This window comes from Sminthopsis crassicaudata, chromosome 5 (assembly GCF_048593235.1).
Source record: "Sminthopsis crassicaudata isolate SCR6 chromosome 5, ASM4859323v1, whole genome shotgun sequence".
Taxonomy (NCBI): domain Eukaryota; kingdom Metazoa; phylum Chordata; class Mammalia; order Dasyuromorphia; family Dasyuridae; genus Sminthopsis; species Sminthopsis crassicaudata.
Window position 1 is genome coordinate 70,800,131 of NC_133621.1, and position 18,908 is coordinate 70,819,038.

Consider the following 18,908-nt stretch of genomic DNA (forward strand, 5'->3'; position numbering starts at 1 on the left):
GTTCATTTTCCTATAAAAAGCACTGGGAACAATTTCATTTTTTTGGATAATTCTTTTTAGCAGAAATTTTAGAGGAAATATATAAATATTAGTATCTATAAAATTAAGTGACTTACCTGGAGGCACACAATCAACATATGTTAGAGGCAGGATTTGAATTTGAATCTTCTGGCTTTGAGGTCAGCCTCTGTATTTACTCTTTCATGCTACATATCAGGTGTACATGGAATGCAGATGCACAACACACATTAAATTTTAAATAATGTCCTTCTCCCTTCTTTAAAGTATATTAACACTTTGTCTTCTGGCAGCTTTCCCCCCTCCCTTTTAGCCTTTTTATTTTGATCTCTATAATACAATAACTTAAACATTTTCCATTCATTTAATGCAGTATGAAAAATTTTTACAAATGAGCTAAGTTGACAAATGTTGCTTTACTGGCCAAACTATAGAGCCATACATATTGTTAAATAAAAATGCAGAGGAATTGTTCTGATATCTCCAAGGCTGAATAATGAGGTTTTGCACATCCTATAAAGAAGGAAAGAGTCTGAACACATTTCTTCAGTGTGTATTATATGTAGATTTTTTATTTTACCTTCAAGAAAATAGTTGTTTCTGAAGATAATGAAATTAAGGACTTAGAAAATCTTAGCAATTTCGAGAGAATGTTAGCTCTTTGAGGATAGTGCTCTTTGGGCTTTTGTTTTCCTAGCACCTAACATTATCCATGTATTTTATTTTTAATAGTATTTAATTTTCTAATCATGTCTTAAGATAATTTCGAATATTCATTTTTAAAATGACATGAATTTCAACTTTTCTCCCTCTATTCCCTCATTCCCAAGACAACAAGCAGTCTTATTATGCATGTTATACATGCTAACACAATGTAGTAGACTCTTGATGGATATTTCTGGATAACTTGACTAATGGTGATGGCTATTTTTGCAAAATGAAATGCTGTGTCTTAGTGATAAAAGAGCTAGCTTTAGAATCAAGAAGATGAATTTGAGCCCCACCTTTGCCTCATATAGGCCATGTCACCATAGCTAAACCATTTCTTATAACCCTGGGTAACTCTCTAAAACAAGTTTCAGAGGCCATGTGGATTCCCATTGGTAGAGGACCCTTCTTTGCCCCAAAGTTTCCTATTCCAGTGCATTTTTACATTTTTTTCTTGCAAAGTAATATTTAGTGGGTCTCTTTAGTTAAGCCATTATAATTAGTAGTAATGAGGATTCCATTAGAATTGTGGTCTTGTTGGGAGTGATTTATTTTAATTTCAATTTTTTCCCCCTCTAGCATTTAGAAGCAGAATCAACCAAAAAAAAAAAAAAAAAAAAAAAAAAAAAAAAAAAAAAAAAAACAAACCCAAAAAACAAAAAACAAAAAAACCCAAAACAAAAACCAAACAAAAGAACAAAAACAGTGACACCGAGCAGAAGGAATGTTACAAGCCAACTTCATATTGTAATCCTAACATATATTTTGATTAGAGGTTTGGTATTTTTTTGGAAAGATTTTAAGGCTAGGAAAGTCTGGCTGGAAGACCAGAATAATGCCATCAAGTTATTATATTGTCTTCCTCTGTCTGAAATGCGGCTTGGGATATAGCAGCTTCAGGGGAAAGGGATCAGTGGGTATTTTTGCTAGTCTTCATGAATTAGTCATAACCCCTCATAACACTGAGGAAAAAGACTCTCTTCATAACTTTGAGGAGTCAAGCTGCTTCTTTGTTAGAAGGCTGGCTGTCAACTTGAGTTTGCCCCTTTTCATAATTTTGAGACTGCAAATACCTATATTTGAACGCAGATTTTGAGGGACAAACAGCTTTTGGTAAGCCAAGCCATCAATTCAAAACAATCCATCTAAGGTAATTCCTTTGGACTTATTTAGAGACATTCTTTCCTGCCCCTTCCTTTGTTCTTTCTCCTTATGTTACCCTTTCTCCTTCCCTCAGATGGTCTTTGATCAAAACAAAACAAAACAAAACAAAAACCTTTGGAAGCCTGTAAAATATTGGGTTTTTTTGCACTAATCAAGCTTTTGGAGAAAACAAAACTTTAATGCTTATAGAAGAAAACTTCATAATTTCTTTTCCTCATAGCTGAATTCTTATTTTCTCCCATCCCTTGAGAGTAGTTTTATCTAATTGACACTTGAATTCATTCTTGATTTCCTTGCTGAATAGATACCTTCCATCAAGGCAGAGTGTAACCTATCTATGATGCCTTTATTCAGTGAGATTCTTATATTTTCTCATTACTCTTCTGTAAAGTATTCAGCTAACGTTTGGTAGGCCTTTACCCCCTCCAGACTTCTTTCAGTAATGTCTTTTGAGCTGATTGTTCTTTATGTTGAGACCAGATTGTTTTTTCCCTATCATTTGTGTCTTCAGCCATGTCTTTTATATTTCTTCTTGTTTTCTCCTCTTACCCTCCTCCTCCTCCTCCTCCTCCTCCTTTTCCCCTTTTCCTCTTCCTCCTCCCCCTTTCACTTCTCTTCATCCTTCCCTCTTCTTCCTCCTCTTTCCCCCTTTTTCTCCTCTTATCTTTTCCTCCACCCTCCTCCTCCTTCCTTTCTTCTTCTTCTTTATCATCTCTACCATCAAAGCAATAGTAATAGCAACAGCACTAATGATAGAATTTATGTCACTCAGGTTTTCAATATGCTTTACTGTTATCTCATTTAATCCTAAAAAAAAGAAAAGAAAAAGAAAAAAAAATAAGAGACATGTTTTATCCCTTACCATCAATTTCAAAATATGGAAATGGAAGTTAGAAGTTTTTTGTACACAGTTACACAAGCATTGATGACATGCAGTATTTGAACTCAGATCTTCCTAATTCTGAATCCAATAACAATCTGCCCACTGCTGGATTTAGCTTCATTCTAAGGGAAAACCACTTAACATTTAGAACCTTCTAGAAATGGAATGAGTTCATCATCACTGGAAGTATTCAATGGAAGACTGCATGGCTGCTTGTCAGGGATTTTGCACAGGACATTGACTCTACATAGATTTTTTTTTATAATTGTTTATTTAATTTTTATTTTATAATTATAACTTTTTTTTGACAGTACATATGCATGGGTAATTTTTTACATTATCCCTTGCACTTACTTCTGTTCAGACTTTTTCCCTTCCTCCCCCAACCCCCTCCCCCAGATGGCAGGCAGTCTTATACATGTTAAATATATTACAGTATATTCTAGATACAATATATGTGTGTAGAACCGAATTTCTTGTTGCACAGGAAGAATTGGATTCAGAAGGTAAAAATAACAGTTTACACTCATTTCCCAGTGTTCCTTTTCTGAGTGTAGCTGATTCTGTCCATCAATGGTCAATTGGAATTGGATTAGCTCTTCTCTATGTTGAAGATCTCCACTTCCATCAGAACACATCCTCGTACAGTATCATTGTTGAAGTGTACAGCGATCTTCTGGTTCTGCTCGTTTCACTCAGCATCAGTTGATTTAAGTCTCTCCAGGCCTCTCTGTATTTCTCCTGTTGGTCATTTCTTACAGAACAATAATATTCCATAACATTCATATACCATAATTTACCCAACCATTCTCCAATTGATGGACATCCATTCATCTTCCAGCTTCTAGCCACTACAAAAAGGGCTGCCACAAACATTTTGGCACATACAGGTCCCTTTCCCTTCTTTAGTATTTCCTTGGGATATAAGCCCAGTAGTAGTATGGCTGGGTCAAAGGGTATGCACATTTTGATAACTTTTTGGGCATAATTCCAGATTGCTCTCCAGAATGGTTGAATTCTTTCACAACTCCACCAACAATGCATCAGTGTCCCAGTTTTCCCACAGCCCCTCCAACATTCATACATAGATTTTTAAATGCAAATGATTGTTAGAAACTTTCTGTAGCCTGAATCGTAACTATACCCACTGTCTTTCCATTTTCCTAAGAGCTAAATTTCTTTTTTGGAGATCATTGTATCCATTTTTCTTATTACCTGGCAAATGTTGTTGTCTAATAATGGGCCTTTGTAGTGAGGAGAAGCTTTAGATCTTTGAAAGGAATTCAGTCAGTCAGTAAACATTTATTAGGCTCCTACTATGTGCTGGGTACTGTCCTTATATAAAGAAAGGTTAAAGATAATCCCTGCCCTCAAGGAGCTTCAAACAAGCTATATCCAGAAGAAGATAGGAATAATCCACAGAGGGAAGGCATTAGAATTAAAGGGGATCAAGAAGAGCTTCTTGAAGCAGATGGGATTTTAGCTGAAACTAGGAGAGTGGTAAGGAAGGAGAGTTTCTGTTTATTCTTTGGGAGTTTTGACTATCCAAATTTTGTTAGAAGGAATTCTTAGTATAGATCCTAGGAATTCTAGAATGATTCTTAGTTTAGTAGCCCAATAATTTGTAAAGTGTCTTGAAAGTTTCTTGGATTCTTTTAAACCACTAGAAGAAAGTACTTTAACGGGAATGAGAATTATTACCTTCTTCCCTTCCCTAAAGCCTGGGAGGATGTGGTAATATGAATATCAGTATTTTATTTCTTAAGAATCTAAAATTTTTTTTTGGGGGGGGGGTAAGGGAAAAGTGTTTTCTTCTAACTGGTAGAACAGTTATTAACCAGTAGGCATCTGGATGGTACCAGTGGATAGAACATTGGGCCTGGAGTCAGGAAGATTTGCTTTCCTTCCTGAATTACTATTTGGCCTTAGAAACTTACACACTGTGTGACCCTGAACAAATCACTTAATCCTGTTTGCCTCAGTTTCTTCATTTATAAAATGAACTGACAAAACTACTTTAATATCTTGGCCAAGAAAATCTCAAAGGGGATCATGAAGAGTTGGATGTGATTGGAAAAAAAAAAAAAAAAAAGCTATTAACCTGTAGTCCTGAACTTAAAAAAACAAACAACAAAAAAACAGATGGTGGCTTTGATTATGATTGGGTTTTCTTTGTAGTCCAACTTCTTTTTTCTGTTGCCCTTTCCATATGTGAGATGTGATGAATCAAGTCATTGACTTAATGATATCTTTTGCTCATTTAAAGTGGTAGGAAGGAAGTTCTACAATGGTGCCTGAGAGAGAGTTGTTTTGATACTTTTCCTTTGCACTTCTTTTAGCTTTATTTTAGAATATTCCATTTATGTTTCTTACTAATATTTATGTTACCAATATTGTATTGCTTATATTCTTTCATATTCTGGGCTGCTTTTGTTTTCTGGCTATTTATTACATAGTTATTGAAATTTCTAAGTATTTAAAATTGACTTACTGATCTTTTCCCTCCTTTCCCCCCATATTTCCTGCAAACCAGTGGCCAGTACTTAAAACAAATTAAAAAAAACACAAAACCCTAGAGCTTAAAATTTTCAGGCCCAAAGTATTATATTTGTCATCTCCTAGTAGTTTAGGTTTGAAAAGTGAGCACAAAAAGCTATTGGTTTCTTCTTAGATATCGTGCCTATGGTCTGTGAAAGTTGTTACCTGGTAGATAATGGTCTTTTTAGTCAGTAACTGAGACATGGTATTATGGTACAAGCAACCCAATTTCCCACTTATGCTACAAGGAACCTGATTTCCCAAAGATATGCTCATGTCGATTCAATAGGCATTTATTAAGTGAGCACTATGTGCTGGGCTTTATATCCCCTGGTGTTGAAAATAAAGACAGAAGGGAAAGTGATCCTTCCCATCAAGAACCTCCCATTCTGCCATATTCAGTGTATAAGTAGAATTGTCCTTTGAGATATTCTTGTTCTAAAAAAAAGAGCTCATTTATTAAAATTTTTATATAGATCATATTTTCTACATATTATATATTAAGTGAAGGTAATATAAAAAGAAAAATGGCAATATATTTCCTAGTAGCATAACATTTTAAAAGTATGAGAATAATTTTTAACTTTCTTCCCAGTTATGCCTAATGCTAGTTTTCTCCTGGTGCATATATAGAACATAAGCCTAATTCACCTTGAGATTTTTATAAAATAGAATTTCCCAGAACTTGTCTACCAGCTTCTTGGATTTTCTGCAATGTTTTCAGGTGTAAAAAGTCTCAGAATTCTTTTGTCTACTTTGCCTTTTTAATCTGTAACTGCTTTCCCCACCATTTTTAGGACAGAGGAATTTTCTTCTCTGCACTTTCTTGTCAGTGTGAGAGTTCTGGGGTTCCACTTTTTCTCTTCTTCCATGATGAGAAACAGATAGAGCAATGTGATTTTGTTCTAAGTTTGCAGTGGTGTCCTTTACCCAGTCAGAAAAAGGGCTTTTCCTTCATCGACTTGGCTTTCTTATTATAGCTCTCTGGTATTTAGAATTAGGGTTGTGATGATTCTAGGCCACATACAGTAATAGAGTCTCAACTTGGGAAGTTAGTAAGCCTTGATTCTAATTCTAGCTCAATAATTGTGTGACTTTTGGCAAATCACCTAAACTCTCTGTACCTTAGCCAACTCATCTGTAAAAATATTTTGGATTAGGTGAACAGTGAGGTTCATTTCAAGACTAAGATCCAGTAAATCTTAAATTCTATTGAATATTTAATAGAGACAAAGTGGTATAAATGAGAGACTGGCTCTGGCTCCAAATCTCCCCTTTTCCCTATTAACCATAGCTAAATCACTCAATCTCTCAAAATCTATGATATTCATAGGAAAATGGGGAAGGGGAAGAGGGATTGCTGTAGACTAGGGCTTCTTAAACTGTGGGTCACAAACTTCTATGGGATCTTGTAACTGAATGGGGGAGTTATGAAATTATGATTTATTATCAGTAAATGTCTGATTTATATACCCATTTTGGTATATCTATGTATATCCAATTCTCTGGCAAAAAGGATTCTTGAGTAGAAGAAGTTTAAGAGGCCCTGGTTTAGCTCTGGGGTCACTTTCCTCTCTAGATTTATGGTTATGAATTAACTCACCAGTCATGTTTCTATTAACTTTCTTAGTTATGACTTTAGTGGGCATCCTGCTCACTTACAAGCTCGAGTTGCTTGAGGAGTTCTGGACAGTCCACTGAATTCCTGGAAAGCTCTTTTGAAAAAGTGACCTATGGGGAGAATCTCCTATTCCCCACAGATACTCAGAATTCAAAAGCAGGAGCTTATGAAAGCCAGATGGAAAATCCATGTTCTCCTAAAGATAGAGTCTCTGGGGAACACTTCCCACTCATAACCTTGACCACGAACTCAGATGACCTGATCTTCATGTTTAAACAGATGCTGGGAGCTGAAAATAGAAATATGGGTTATACTTCGGGGGAGCAATGGAAGTGGCAAAGGGATCTATCAGAGAAATGATTTTAAAATTCCTATTTCCCTATTAGGATCCCTGCCAAGAAGAAGAAAGGTAACTAACAGTGGGGCAAGTGGTTCTCTATGTTGGAAAAGGGGAGAGAGGGAGAGAGAGAGAGAGAGAGAGAGAGAGAGAGAGAGAGAGAGAGAGAGAGAGAGAGAGAGAGAGAGAGAACGCTCGCTTGCGTGCACAGGGGCTGTTCTAGAACTCTGACAACAAAGGAAGAAATTAAACACAGAGGAAGGGAGAACTTACTGTGAGGTGTCAGCAAAGTTGAGCAGTGAAGTAAGATAGGTAGCAGGAAAATGGCAGCCTCCTAAATTTCGTTGACAGCCTTCCTACCAAGGCTTTCCATTCCAGGGACAGAGACTATGCCCTATTTTTAGGGATCTTCCTATGTGCAGCAATGTCCTCTTTTGTCTGACATCATCGGGGAATGAGGTGCATCGTTGAATTTTCCAGAAGGCAGAAGTATGGTTTTTCTTCCCCCAATTATTAAAAATTTAATTATTTTAACCTTTAGTTACTTTTAGACTGGACTTGGGATTTCCAAATGTAGGGCACTTGGCACTGCTTCTGTTACTTAAAAATTTTTTTTGTATTTGTTTTTCTGTTTTTTTTTTTTGCCTGGGACACAGAGAGATTTAAGTGTATTGCTCAGTTGTGGCCAATTTGTGTCAAAGGTGGTATTTGAACCGAGACTGGTAGGTCTGTTTCTAACCCTGATACCATTCTACCCCTCAATATTTAACCTTGTTTACAGGAATATTTCTCAGATGGATTTATTCATTTCCCTGTCTTTTTTTTCAAGAGTGAATATAATATAAAACTTTTTCTTGATGACCAAGAGGGGCGTTTATGAACATTAGACATGGTGCTATGCTGAAATATTGAGATTCCCAGGCTTGGTGTAATTTTTAGGATTATTTGACTGCTCATTGTAATTTGAGATCTTGTTTTCACTTAAAAAAACCCCAAATCAAATCTTTTTTAAGTTTCTTCTCCTACTATCTAGCTGTCAGCTGTTGATTATTTCCATTGTCATTGTATGTACTTCTAATGGCCATTCCTGGCTGTGTTTTTGGCACAGGTTCTCCCCTCCCTTTTCCATTTTGTTTGTTTGTTTGTTTCATTCTTCTGTGGATTGAGAAATCAGATAGTTAAGCTTTAAAAAAAATAGTTTTGGAAGGTTCTCCCTTATAAGGTACAGCGGAATGAGCACTAGATTGGTGTTTGGTATCAGAAGACCTGATGTTGACTCTTGTATTTAGTGGTTCTGTGATCCAGGGCATATCACTTACTGTCTGAACCTCAGTTTCCTCATCTGGAAAATGAATTTATGTGGGAAACAGTACTTAAATGGTTTACAGAGTAGGGTAGTTGTAAGGAAACTACTTTGTAAACCTTGAAGTGCTATATAAATATGAGTTATTATGACAACAACAAGTACTACTATGACTGCTGCTGCTGCTATGCCTTATGGCTTCCTTTCTGGGCTTTAACTTTATTCTGAATGATCAAGGTTATGTAACAGTTGACTTTTAGACAAATGAGATGCTGCTGGACTTCCTCCGCAGATGGATGATAAAGTATCATTGAGTCCAAAATGTATTTTTCCTTTTTACTTCCAGAAATCCAAACTGAAACCAGTTTAGCCTGAGTAGCTTCTTTTGATAGTGTTATTTAGAAGCACAGGGGGGTCATCCGCTCTCAGAAGTAAGCTTTTGTAAAGGAAATACTGTTGATAGGACCCCCAGGAAAGAGGGCACTGGCAGTGTCAAAAGGAGGATCTTCTAGAGAAAGAGAAAGAACATAATTTCAAAGGGCTCTTGGCAGTTCTGAAGCTGTAGAGGGCCTTGTGGTAAGGAAGTTCCTTGAGCAGCAATAAAGAATTCAGAAAGAAGGCAGAAAAGAATAGCGTGTGTGTGGGGGCATGTAATAATAAATTAGTGAAACACGGAGGAAATTATATGAGAAACGAAGGCTTAGGCATGGAAGTTCCAGTTTATTTTCAGCTAAATAGGAAAAATAGCCAAGGGAAGATTTTTTTCCCTTATTTTCATATATGATTCCCGAAATGGAATATAATTATAATTTTGCTGTTGTCCACATTCTAGACTAAGCATTTCCTTCCCCCACTCCTGTTGCCCCTTGCTGGTTTACAGTATATTACATATAATAGATATCCATTGAATATTTCTGGATTAAGTAATTGATTTCATGGAGTAACAATATAGAGTAATGGATTTATTTGGTGGCAAGTAAAAGCCTTTCTTCCCAATATGAACTGAAAGGAAAGTAATTTGATTTAAGATAAAGAAAATGTGTGTGTTTAGTAAGTATATATATTAAGTGCATAATAGAGTACATTACATAAACTATGAGTAATATATAGTAGAATATAGTATTTTGTAGTATATATTATATATGAAGTATGTATTATGTATGTAGTATACAGTGCACATAAACTATAAGATAGTATATGTTTACATATAGTATATACACATAATTGTATATACTATACTATAGTGCCCAGCTATTTAAACTGTAATTCATGACTCCATATGGGATCTTATAACTGAATGTGGGGATCATGAAATTATGATTTATTATAAGTGAATGTTTGATTTGTATACCTGTTTTATATAACTATATACCCAGGGTTATCTAAAAATTTCTTAGGTGAAAAGAGTTTGTAAGTGGAAAAAATTTAAGAAATCCTGGTATAGTATATACATATAGTACACGATAGTATAGCAAATACATACAATATAATATATGCAGGTATGTTTTGGTAGCATATAGTATATTATACTCCATAAATATTATATTAAATATACTATGTTATACTCCATAAATAGTATATATTGTACTCCATAAAGTCTGGGTATTTTCAATACAGATATGCATTATAATCAAGTGTAACATATTGGGAGGTGAAGTTGACCCTTAATTCTATGGCCACCTTGAGAATACCCAAATTGGCATAGGGGGGTGGGTAAATATGGTTCTGGAATTTCAAATGGTCCATACTCCCTTGGTTAGGATTGATCAATAAGCTAAATAATACAACAATATTGCCCATTATGTGCTAAGCATTTTGCATAATTCTGAGGACATATAATTCCAAAGAATAAAACGATTCTCACTCTCAAAGAGTAGGGAGACAATAAGGAAGACAACAAATGCATATGTAAGGATACATGGAATAAATATTAAGAGAAAATTGGAAATAAGTACAAGGCAGTTTAAAAATTTATGGCCAGTTCGAGAAGGAAGGCACAGGCAATTGGGGGGGATCAGGAAAGGTTTCACATATGCTTAAGCAACTACTGTGAAGCAAAGGTAAGGAGAGAGTGCATTTCAGGCATGAGGAACTGATGGCAAATACACTTGTACCCACACTTTAGTTTATAGAGTGTGCAGGAAGTATGTGTGGGGGATTAATATGTACTGAACTTGAAAAGATAGTTTGGGGACACTTTGTAAAGAATTTTAAAAGGTAAACAGAGAAATTTCAATATTAATCTAGAGCCATTAAAGTTTGTTGAGTAGGAGAGTCATAGCTCATATTGATACTTAAGAAAGGTCTCTGGGAATTATATGGATGTGATGTGAGTAAGAGTGTCTGGAGTCACTAGAGTGAAGAGAAAACTTGAGGCAAGGAGATCAACTAGGAAGCTCTTGGAATAATTCAGGGAGAGATGATATGAGCTTGAACTAAGGTGAGACCAGTACGGATAAGGGCCCAGATGTCAAATGGGACAAAAGTTGTAAAGGGAAAAATGGCCAGGCTTAGCATGTGATTATATGTGGGAAGTAAGGGGGAACTGAGAAGTTAAGAATGATGCTGACATTCTGAACCTGGAAATAAGAAAGTTTTAGGAGAGTTTGAAGAACTAAATGATGAATTTTGTCGTCATGATGAGTTTGAGATGAAATCTCAAGAGTAATCACTGTCCTGCTACACTATTACCCCTCAGGGACTTTACTGCTTTTAGAATAACCCCTGGTATGGATGGGTGAAACTGGATTATTCCAGCATTCTAGAAACAGCCCCTGACACTGACTGGAAATGGTGAGGGTGGGGGTGAGGGGAGAAGGGTCACCTGTGAAGAAAAGACATTCCCATAAGCAACCTATAATGTAGGAGGAAAAACTAAGAAGAGAAGAAAATTAAAAAAAAAAAAGACAATCCAGGAAATTGTCTGTGTCAGGAACCAAAGCAATATGACAAATAGTTAAACAGATTGAGACTTCAGCCCTCAGTAAACTTTGACTGATGTTAAGCATTATAAACATTTGTTAACAATGCTTGTTAATTATGCTGTTAGACAGATACTCATTAACCTAGATGGTAAACTAAGCTAGAAAGTTCTGTGATTTTTATGCAACCCCTTTATTTTAAGGCATTATCAGCACTTTTCACTTATAAATTTATTTTCATAATGGTCTAATAATGTAGTTTTGGAACAGTTAACGTTCATCCTACCAAATGTTCTGTATAAGGTCTATAATTTCTGTATGGGGATTTAGTCAATCAGTTGTCAGTCATTACATATTTCTTTAAAGCCTGCCACAGGCCAGGTCTTGTGCTAACCAATGAGGATACAAAGAAAGGCAAAAGACAGTCTAACTCCCTTCACATTTATACATAGTCCCTTACCCTGAGTGGATCTTTGTGCATGTCAGTGATCAAAAATGCCTCATTCTGTGGCCAGTTTGGTCAAAACCTTCTTAGAACTTAGATATATTGGTCTTTGGTAGCTAGTCATGTAGTCAGTCAATTAAACAACCTACTATGGCATGTGCTTTGTTGGGATAATTCTGATTCAGGAGGGAGAAAGATAAAGGGGAAAACATAGACAATATAAAAATAAAAGATAAGTTATTTTTAAAAAGAGCTTCTTGGCATTGTACCAGTTCCAGAGATATAAAGATAAAAATAATATAGTTTTTGCCCTCAAGAAGCTTAGGTTCTTTCAGGGAGACATGTACACAAAGAAGAATGTAAAATAGGCATTTACATACATACATATATATATATATATATATATATATATATATATACACGTATATATATATATATGTATATCTTTAAAGGTAAGTAGGGTAATATTTTTAATGGGGGGAGAGAAAGGTACTAGCACCTCAAGGTGGGGGTGGGGATCAGAAGGGGTTTCCTCTAGAAAGTGATGAGCTGAGCTTTGAGGGGAATTAAGCATTTTTCCACGTGAAGCTGAAGGGAATATGGAATAATAATAATAATAATAATAATAATAATAATAATAATAATAATAATAATAATAATAATAGTTCATATTTATATAGGCTTTCTCTTTTACAAAGAGCTTTTCTCACAAAAACCCTCTGAGACAGAGTAACCTAAAGATAAAGCTGAAAGGATTATTTTGAGACTATTTCACCCTGAGAGTCAATATTGTCTTGCTTACTTAGAGCATCTTTCCCCAAATAGAGAGTGCTCCCTTAGGAACTGAACTGGTCTTGATGTTCCTTACATAGAGTACTCAAGGTCCACCCTAGGCCATCCGAAAAGCCCCTTCTTCTCCTCTGGAGTACCCTTCTTCACCTTGATTTGGAATCTTTCACAACTCAGCATAAACAGACTTCCTATATGAGCTCTTTCCCAATATTTGCCGGTTACACATACCTTCCCCTTCTATAAAACTGTTATTTATTTCACATATATTTTCCACAGATATGTGTATACGTTTTCTCCCTCAAAAGAATAGCAAGAATTATTGATTTTTGTTTTTGTTTCTCCAGAATGCATCACAGAGGCTGGTATAAAGTAGGGACTCAATACAGGTTTGCTTGATAAAAAAAGAGGGAGATTTTAAACCAAAACGTTCTTTGGAACAGGACTTTTTTGTGTGGTATTTGTGGCCTAAAATACTAAAATATTTGATATGGTTAGTATTTAAATTGAAAGATATGTAGTATATGGCTTTTCACCCTCTTCTGTGAAACCCTCGTAGTTTAAGTAATGTGAACTGGGTGTCATGATGAAGTACTAATTGTAGTGATATTTTCCTCTCCAAATGATAAACTGTGAATTGATACATATCTTTTTGAAAGAGACATGTACAAAATTAAAAATTAAAATTTAATTAAAATCAAAAGTTAAAATTATATGTGCCGATTTTTCAGTATGAAAATGTGATTATTTTCTTTTCTTGTGCCCTAGAATTTCCTGCCACCTTCACTTTGTCCCTGGGGAAATTTATATTTTGAAATCCCTCAGATTGGAATTTTGGGGCTTCTTTAACTTTTTTGAAATTAATATAATCTGTGCAAGAAAATTAACATTTATCAAAATGCACAAGGTTCATTTTGAATATTTCTTGTCACCTAACTTAGAAGTTGTAATTCAGGATGTGACCACCACATCTACATTCTATGTAAAAAGATATTCTCAGGACAAATATGCCTCCTTTCCCCACTAACCTTGCCATGATGTAAACTGCATCCTATTTCTGTCCTCTTATTATTGTGATTCTTTTCTATATCCTCCCATAAATTCTCAAGCTAGAGAGTCTAGCCAGAGTACTGGGCACCTGCCTTTAAATCTCCTGATCTGCCTGTTTTTTTTTTCTTTTAATCTCTTCCATTTCTCCTCCCTTCTTTCTCCTTTCTCATTTCTCCCCCTTTTATTTTTTCTCTTCCCCATCCTGACACCTCTCCTTGCTTCTTTCTCCTCTCTCTCTCTTCTGACTCTTCTGTCTCCTCTCTCCAGCCTTTTGCTCCTCTGTCTCCTCTTTTTCCTTATCTTCCTTCTCCTCTTCCTCCTCTTTCTCCTTATCATCATCATCTACCTACACTTACTGGAAATACACATACAAACTATATATTGGGCCATTGTTAGGTGCCTTTTCATTTCTTATTGAAATTCTTCCTTTCAAAATATGGCATTGTTTTAAGCATGTTGTTGGATGAAGCTATTGTGATCTATGGACAAATGGACTTTTTATTTGTGGATGAAAGCAAAGTAGAAATCCTTCTCCCCCACCTTTCAGATTACTTTGTCTTTGGGAGGAAAATGGCCAGAATAATAGGTTTTTTCCCAGATATTGTATATTTCTGATCTTTTATAATAAGCAGCTCCTCCACTTTTCATGTTTTTCTTTATTTCTTTTGATTCTCATTTTAGTAAAAAATTTAGTTTTAGTTTTAGTAAACTGTCATTAGAACTTTAATTAAAAATTAAGAATGTCAAATGGAAGAAAAGAAATTGCCCGAATGAATACAATTCATGATAGTACAGATATTGTCTCACTTTGCTGAATAGATGTCTTCCTATAGAGCTGATTCTAGTAATTTAATCTTATTTTCCTTTTGACTTTCGTTATACAATTAAGGATGATTTCCCTATGAAAAAGAATTGGCCTTGGGATACAACAAAATTATATTGAAAAGAACACACATATTTAAAAATAACCTTATCATATAAAATGTTGGTAGCTGTAATTGAAAATAATTCAGTACTTTAAATGCATTGGATGGGTACTCCCTCCACCAACGCAGATGGCTTTTCTTCTGTGGCTTAATAGAAGGTCTTTCTTTTCATGATACCCTGGTCAAGAAAATACATTTATTTTGGTCTTGAACTTCTGCTGAAGGATATTTTAAAATTATATTAGAAGTCACAATGTAACAGCAAAGTAAACCCTTTTACAGGGCTCTTGATGCTTCAGGAAGGGACAGAGGTAACGTCAAGTTACTTAATTCAGGATAATCCATCAGGGCATAAAGCTCTGGCTGATCCAAGGTAGAACAGCTTCTGTCTTTCCTCTGAGGACTACCCCACTAACCTTTACTCAGAACTTCCTCACCTCCATATTGGCCCTCAGGGTGTATTTTTTTTTTCTTCCATTTACAGAAACTTATAAAGATCATCTCCTAAGACAGAAAGGGGTTGATATCTATCTTGGTGAAGGGCATGTACTCAAAATGACAAAATCATAGGTTCTTGAAATATTAAAGAATTGCTGAATGCAGTGTAAGCTTATTTATTTATTTTTTACATTTGATAGGGTCCTCTAAAACAGGAACAGGCAGCTAGCTAGATTGGGGAGGTGTTTGGGGAATGAAATATGGAAAGAAAAAGAGAGATGTCAAGACCAAGGGTAGAGGGATCTCTTCTAGGCTAATTGGTATCTAACTAAGGATGACTCAAAAGTTTTGAAATTGGGAAAATGGTGGTTGATAAAAATAAAAAATATCTCAGGAAAAATTATTAATATTTTTGGTGGGGTAGTAGGAAGAGTTTGTGTTTGATTTTGGATATACTAAGTTTGAGGTAATGCTAAAGATACCCAGTAGATAGTGCAAAATGCAGGACTAAAGATCAGTTTCTCTTTAGTCCACTTCCATTTTATCTACAAGGATAATACACAACTCTCTTTGTTCGGATCCTATTCCAGTTCTTTGTGGAAGCCAATAGGAAAGGCAGCAATTCAAAATGGAGTAGTTAATAAGCAAAAGGGAGCATAGTTACTGAAGTTCACAAACAAGGTGATCTGAAAAAAAAAACAAGTCACCAGGCAATATATTTTCATTCCATTGCCTGATTTTATAAATTTGTTGATAGATAATTTTTTTTCTACCTGGATAGCTAATTTTTGTCTATGAAATGTCATTATGATAATTGAGTCAACTCCCCTGATAAATATTAAGTATATTGAGAGCAAGGAGTATTTGTGTTTGAACATCCTTAAGAAACAGTATAATTTTTATTTTTATTTTTTTTTTTTTTACAGCTTCCTCCTCTGACCAATGATTTTAGCCATTCATTTCACTCTTGCTTCTATGGCAAGCCATTTCTAAAAATATCTGGGAAAAATAATAACTAACATTTATATAGCACTTTAAGGTTTCTAAAGTAAATCTCATTTGATCTTCACAACAACCCTGTAAAGTAGGTACGATTATTGTTTCTATTTTGTAGATAAGGGAACTGAGGCTGAGAGGGGTTAAGCAGGTTAGGCAGAGGTAAGCCCAGGTTATCCCTGCCTCCTAGTCCAGAACCCTACACTCCCTGGCTGGCATAATCCAAAGTAACTGATTGTAATAATCCTTCCTCTATCAGTTTGTGAGCAAGAGAAGGAATCTAGTCAGAGATCTGGCTCACCCACTCAATAATGGAGTGGGTAACTGAAAATTGATCTTGCTTCACTATCTTACCCCACCTTGGTGTAAAGCTCTAATTTTATCAGCATGGAGACTTCTGGTGTGGAAACACCACCTACAAATACAGATTAGCAATTCATCAGACAATGACACTGTGGGAGAATTTCCTCTGTGACCCTGAGTGATCACTTATCTTGCCCCTAGTCATGTAACGTAGTAAAGGCACTTGCATGTACATTTATATGATACCAAGCTTAGCTTTCTATCTGCTTTGCCAAGTTGTGTTTTCACACTTTCACCATAAAGCTCAGTTGTATTTGAAGTTCCATCTAACCAGCCAGACCCAATAGTAAATTTTCACAAATGATTCATTTGATCAAGAGCTTTCCTTTTGTATAAAATAGCATTGTGTGTTAGTTTCAACAACCATTCACCAATCACTCATCTAAGTCTAAGACAGTGAAGTAGGTGCTGTAGATACCCAGAAGGAAAATGTGCCACATTCCCTGCCTCTCAGTGAGCTTATAATCTCTTTCTTTCTCTGTCTCTCTCTGTCCCTTTGTCTCTGTCTCTCATTCTTTCTCTTTCTTTTTCTCTCCTTCCCCTTTTCTTTATCTCTCTCTCATTCTCATTCTCCTTATCCTTTTCTTTTCTTCTTCCTCCTTTCCTTCTCTCCCTCTCCCTGTCCCTGTCCTCCTCCCTCTCCCTCTCTCTCTCCCTGTTCCCTCACACACATACATATACAAGGATATGATAAATGCAAAGTAAATATGATGCAGAAGAAAATGTGACAATCCAGGAAAATTAGTGAAGGGATCCCTTGGTTTTGAAGAGTAGTCCTGGAAGACTTCATGGAAGAGCTGGTACTCTAGGTGTAAAATTTTTTAGCAAATTGAGATGAGGACCCATGTGGGATAACACTTTTATCATTTGTTATCCAGTCATTTTAGTCGTGCCTGACTCTTTGTGATTCCATTTGGAGTTTTCTTGGCAAAGATACTGGAGGGGTTGGCCATTTTCCTTTCCAGCTTATTTTACAAACAAGAAAACCGGGGCGCACAGTGTTAAATGACTTGCCCAGGTCACAAGCTAGCAAATATCTGAAGTCAGATTTGAACTCACGAAAATAAGTCATCCTGGCTTCAGGCCTAGCCCTCTTTGCACTATGGCCTCACCTAGCAGTTCCCTAAATCACTGAAGTCATAGATCAAGGGTCTGTCCCAGTCTTGTCCCTGTGGTGGATTTGAAAGAGACTTGGATGGAGCAAGACTGGAAATGTAGGTTTGAGGCAGATGGAAGAGGACCTTAAATGGTAAATTATAGAGTTTATATTTTTATCTAATAAACAACAGCCGGGAAAGGATTTTGAGACAGGAAATAACATAGACAGACCCATATGTTAGGAAGATTATTTTGGCCAAAGATTTGCCAAGGGTGGTTTGAAGAGTTGAGGGCAGAAGATCACTTAGAATACTTTAAGAGTATGGCATCACCTTCCTGATGTCATGGTTGTCTGTAAGAATGACAATAAAAATTGTCATAATTTGGGTCAGAAGGGAGATGAAGTCTGTGCTGTGTCTTTGGATCTGGGTGGGACTAACTGTTAAATTCCTTTTCATTTCTCAAATTTGATGCTTATGTGATTTTACTCTTAAGAACAGGTGTATGACAAACACTATTTAAAAATAGCATTTGCTGAGAAATTTCCTATTTCCTTTTTATGTGCGGAGGTGAAGCTTAAGCCTTAGAATTAGGACCAAATTAAATGACTTAGACTGAAAGATTGTTTTTTCCATATTTCCTTTCATTGATTTTGGAAATGACCTAGCCTGGTCAGCAGAGACAATGAGTGCAAGTGACTGAGATGTATGTAGACTTCTTTCGATGATATGGTTCAATTTCATAGTCCAGTATTTTCACCAGTGGGGGAAAAGAAGGCTGTTCTTATTTCATAACCGAAGCACTTAAAAGTATCTTATGGTTTACCTCTAGTTTATACTTGGGGTAAAAGTATTGATGGTAAATTTAGAGACTTATTAAAACAGGGGTTCTCAAACTACAGCCCGCGGGCCAGATTCAGCCTGCTGAGGATGTTTATGCGGCCCGCCTGGTTATGGCAAATGGGCTGAGGAGCGGAGACAGTGTGAATTTTTGTTTTTATTATAGTCCAGCCTTCCAACAGTCGTGAACTGGCCCCCTATTTAAAAAGTTTGAGGACGACTGCTTATTAAAGTATAAAGAACAGGTTCATTTAAATTCTATTTAGTTGTGCTAAACTGTATGTGTATGTTTTATTGGTTATAATATTTACAATATTTTGAGATGTATGTTCATAGTGCCCATTTTATTTACATAATTTATAGATATGAATTAAGATGTCACTCAACTTAAAAAATGTTTTTGGTGCAAGCAATTGAGGTGCTAAAATATGGATTATGTTGGTGAAGAATTTCATATTGACAATTATATGA

At 35.7% G+C, this 18,908-nt stretch overlaps 1 protein-coding gene across 7 annotated transcripts in view; it reads left to right on the forward strand.

The window, feature by feature from the left end:
- The window catches only part of CCNY (cyclin Y), a 256,186-nt gene that overhangs the window by 129,714 nt on the left and 107,564 nt on the right, over nucleotides 1-18,908 (forward strand). The window contains exon 1 of one of the 7 annotated variants that reach the window (XM_074267119.1): nucleotides 7,504-7,758. The exons of 5 other annotated variants lie outside the window; for them this stretch is intronic. The gene's annotated coding sequence lies outside the window, so the exon portion shown is untranslated. Of the gene's footprint in view, nucleotides 1-7,503; nucleotides 7,759-8,797; nucleotides 8,877-18,908 lie in introns of those variants that run through there. One more of the 7 variants, XM_074267122.1, reaches the window with a different exon arrangement.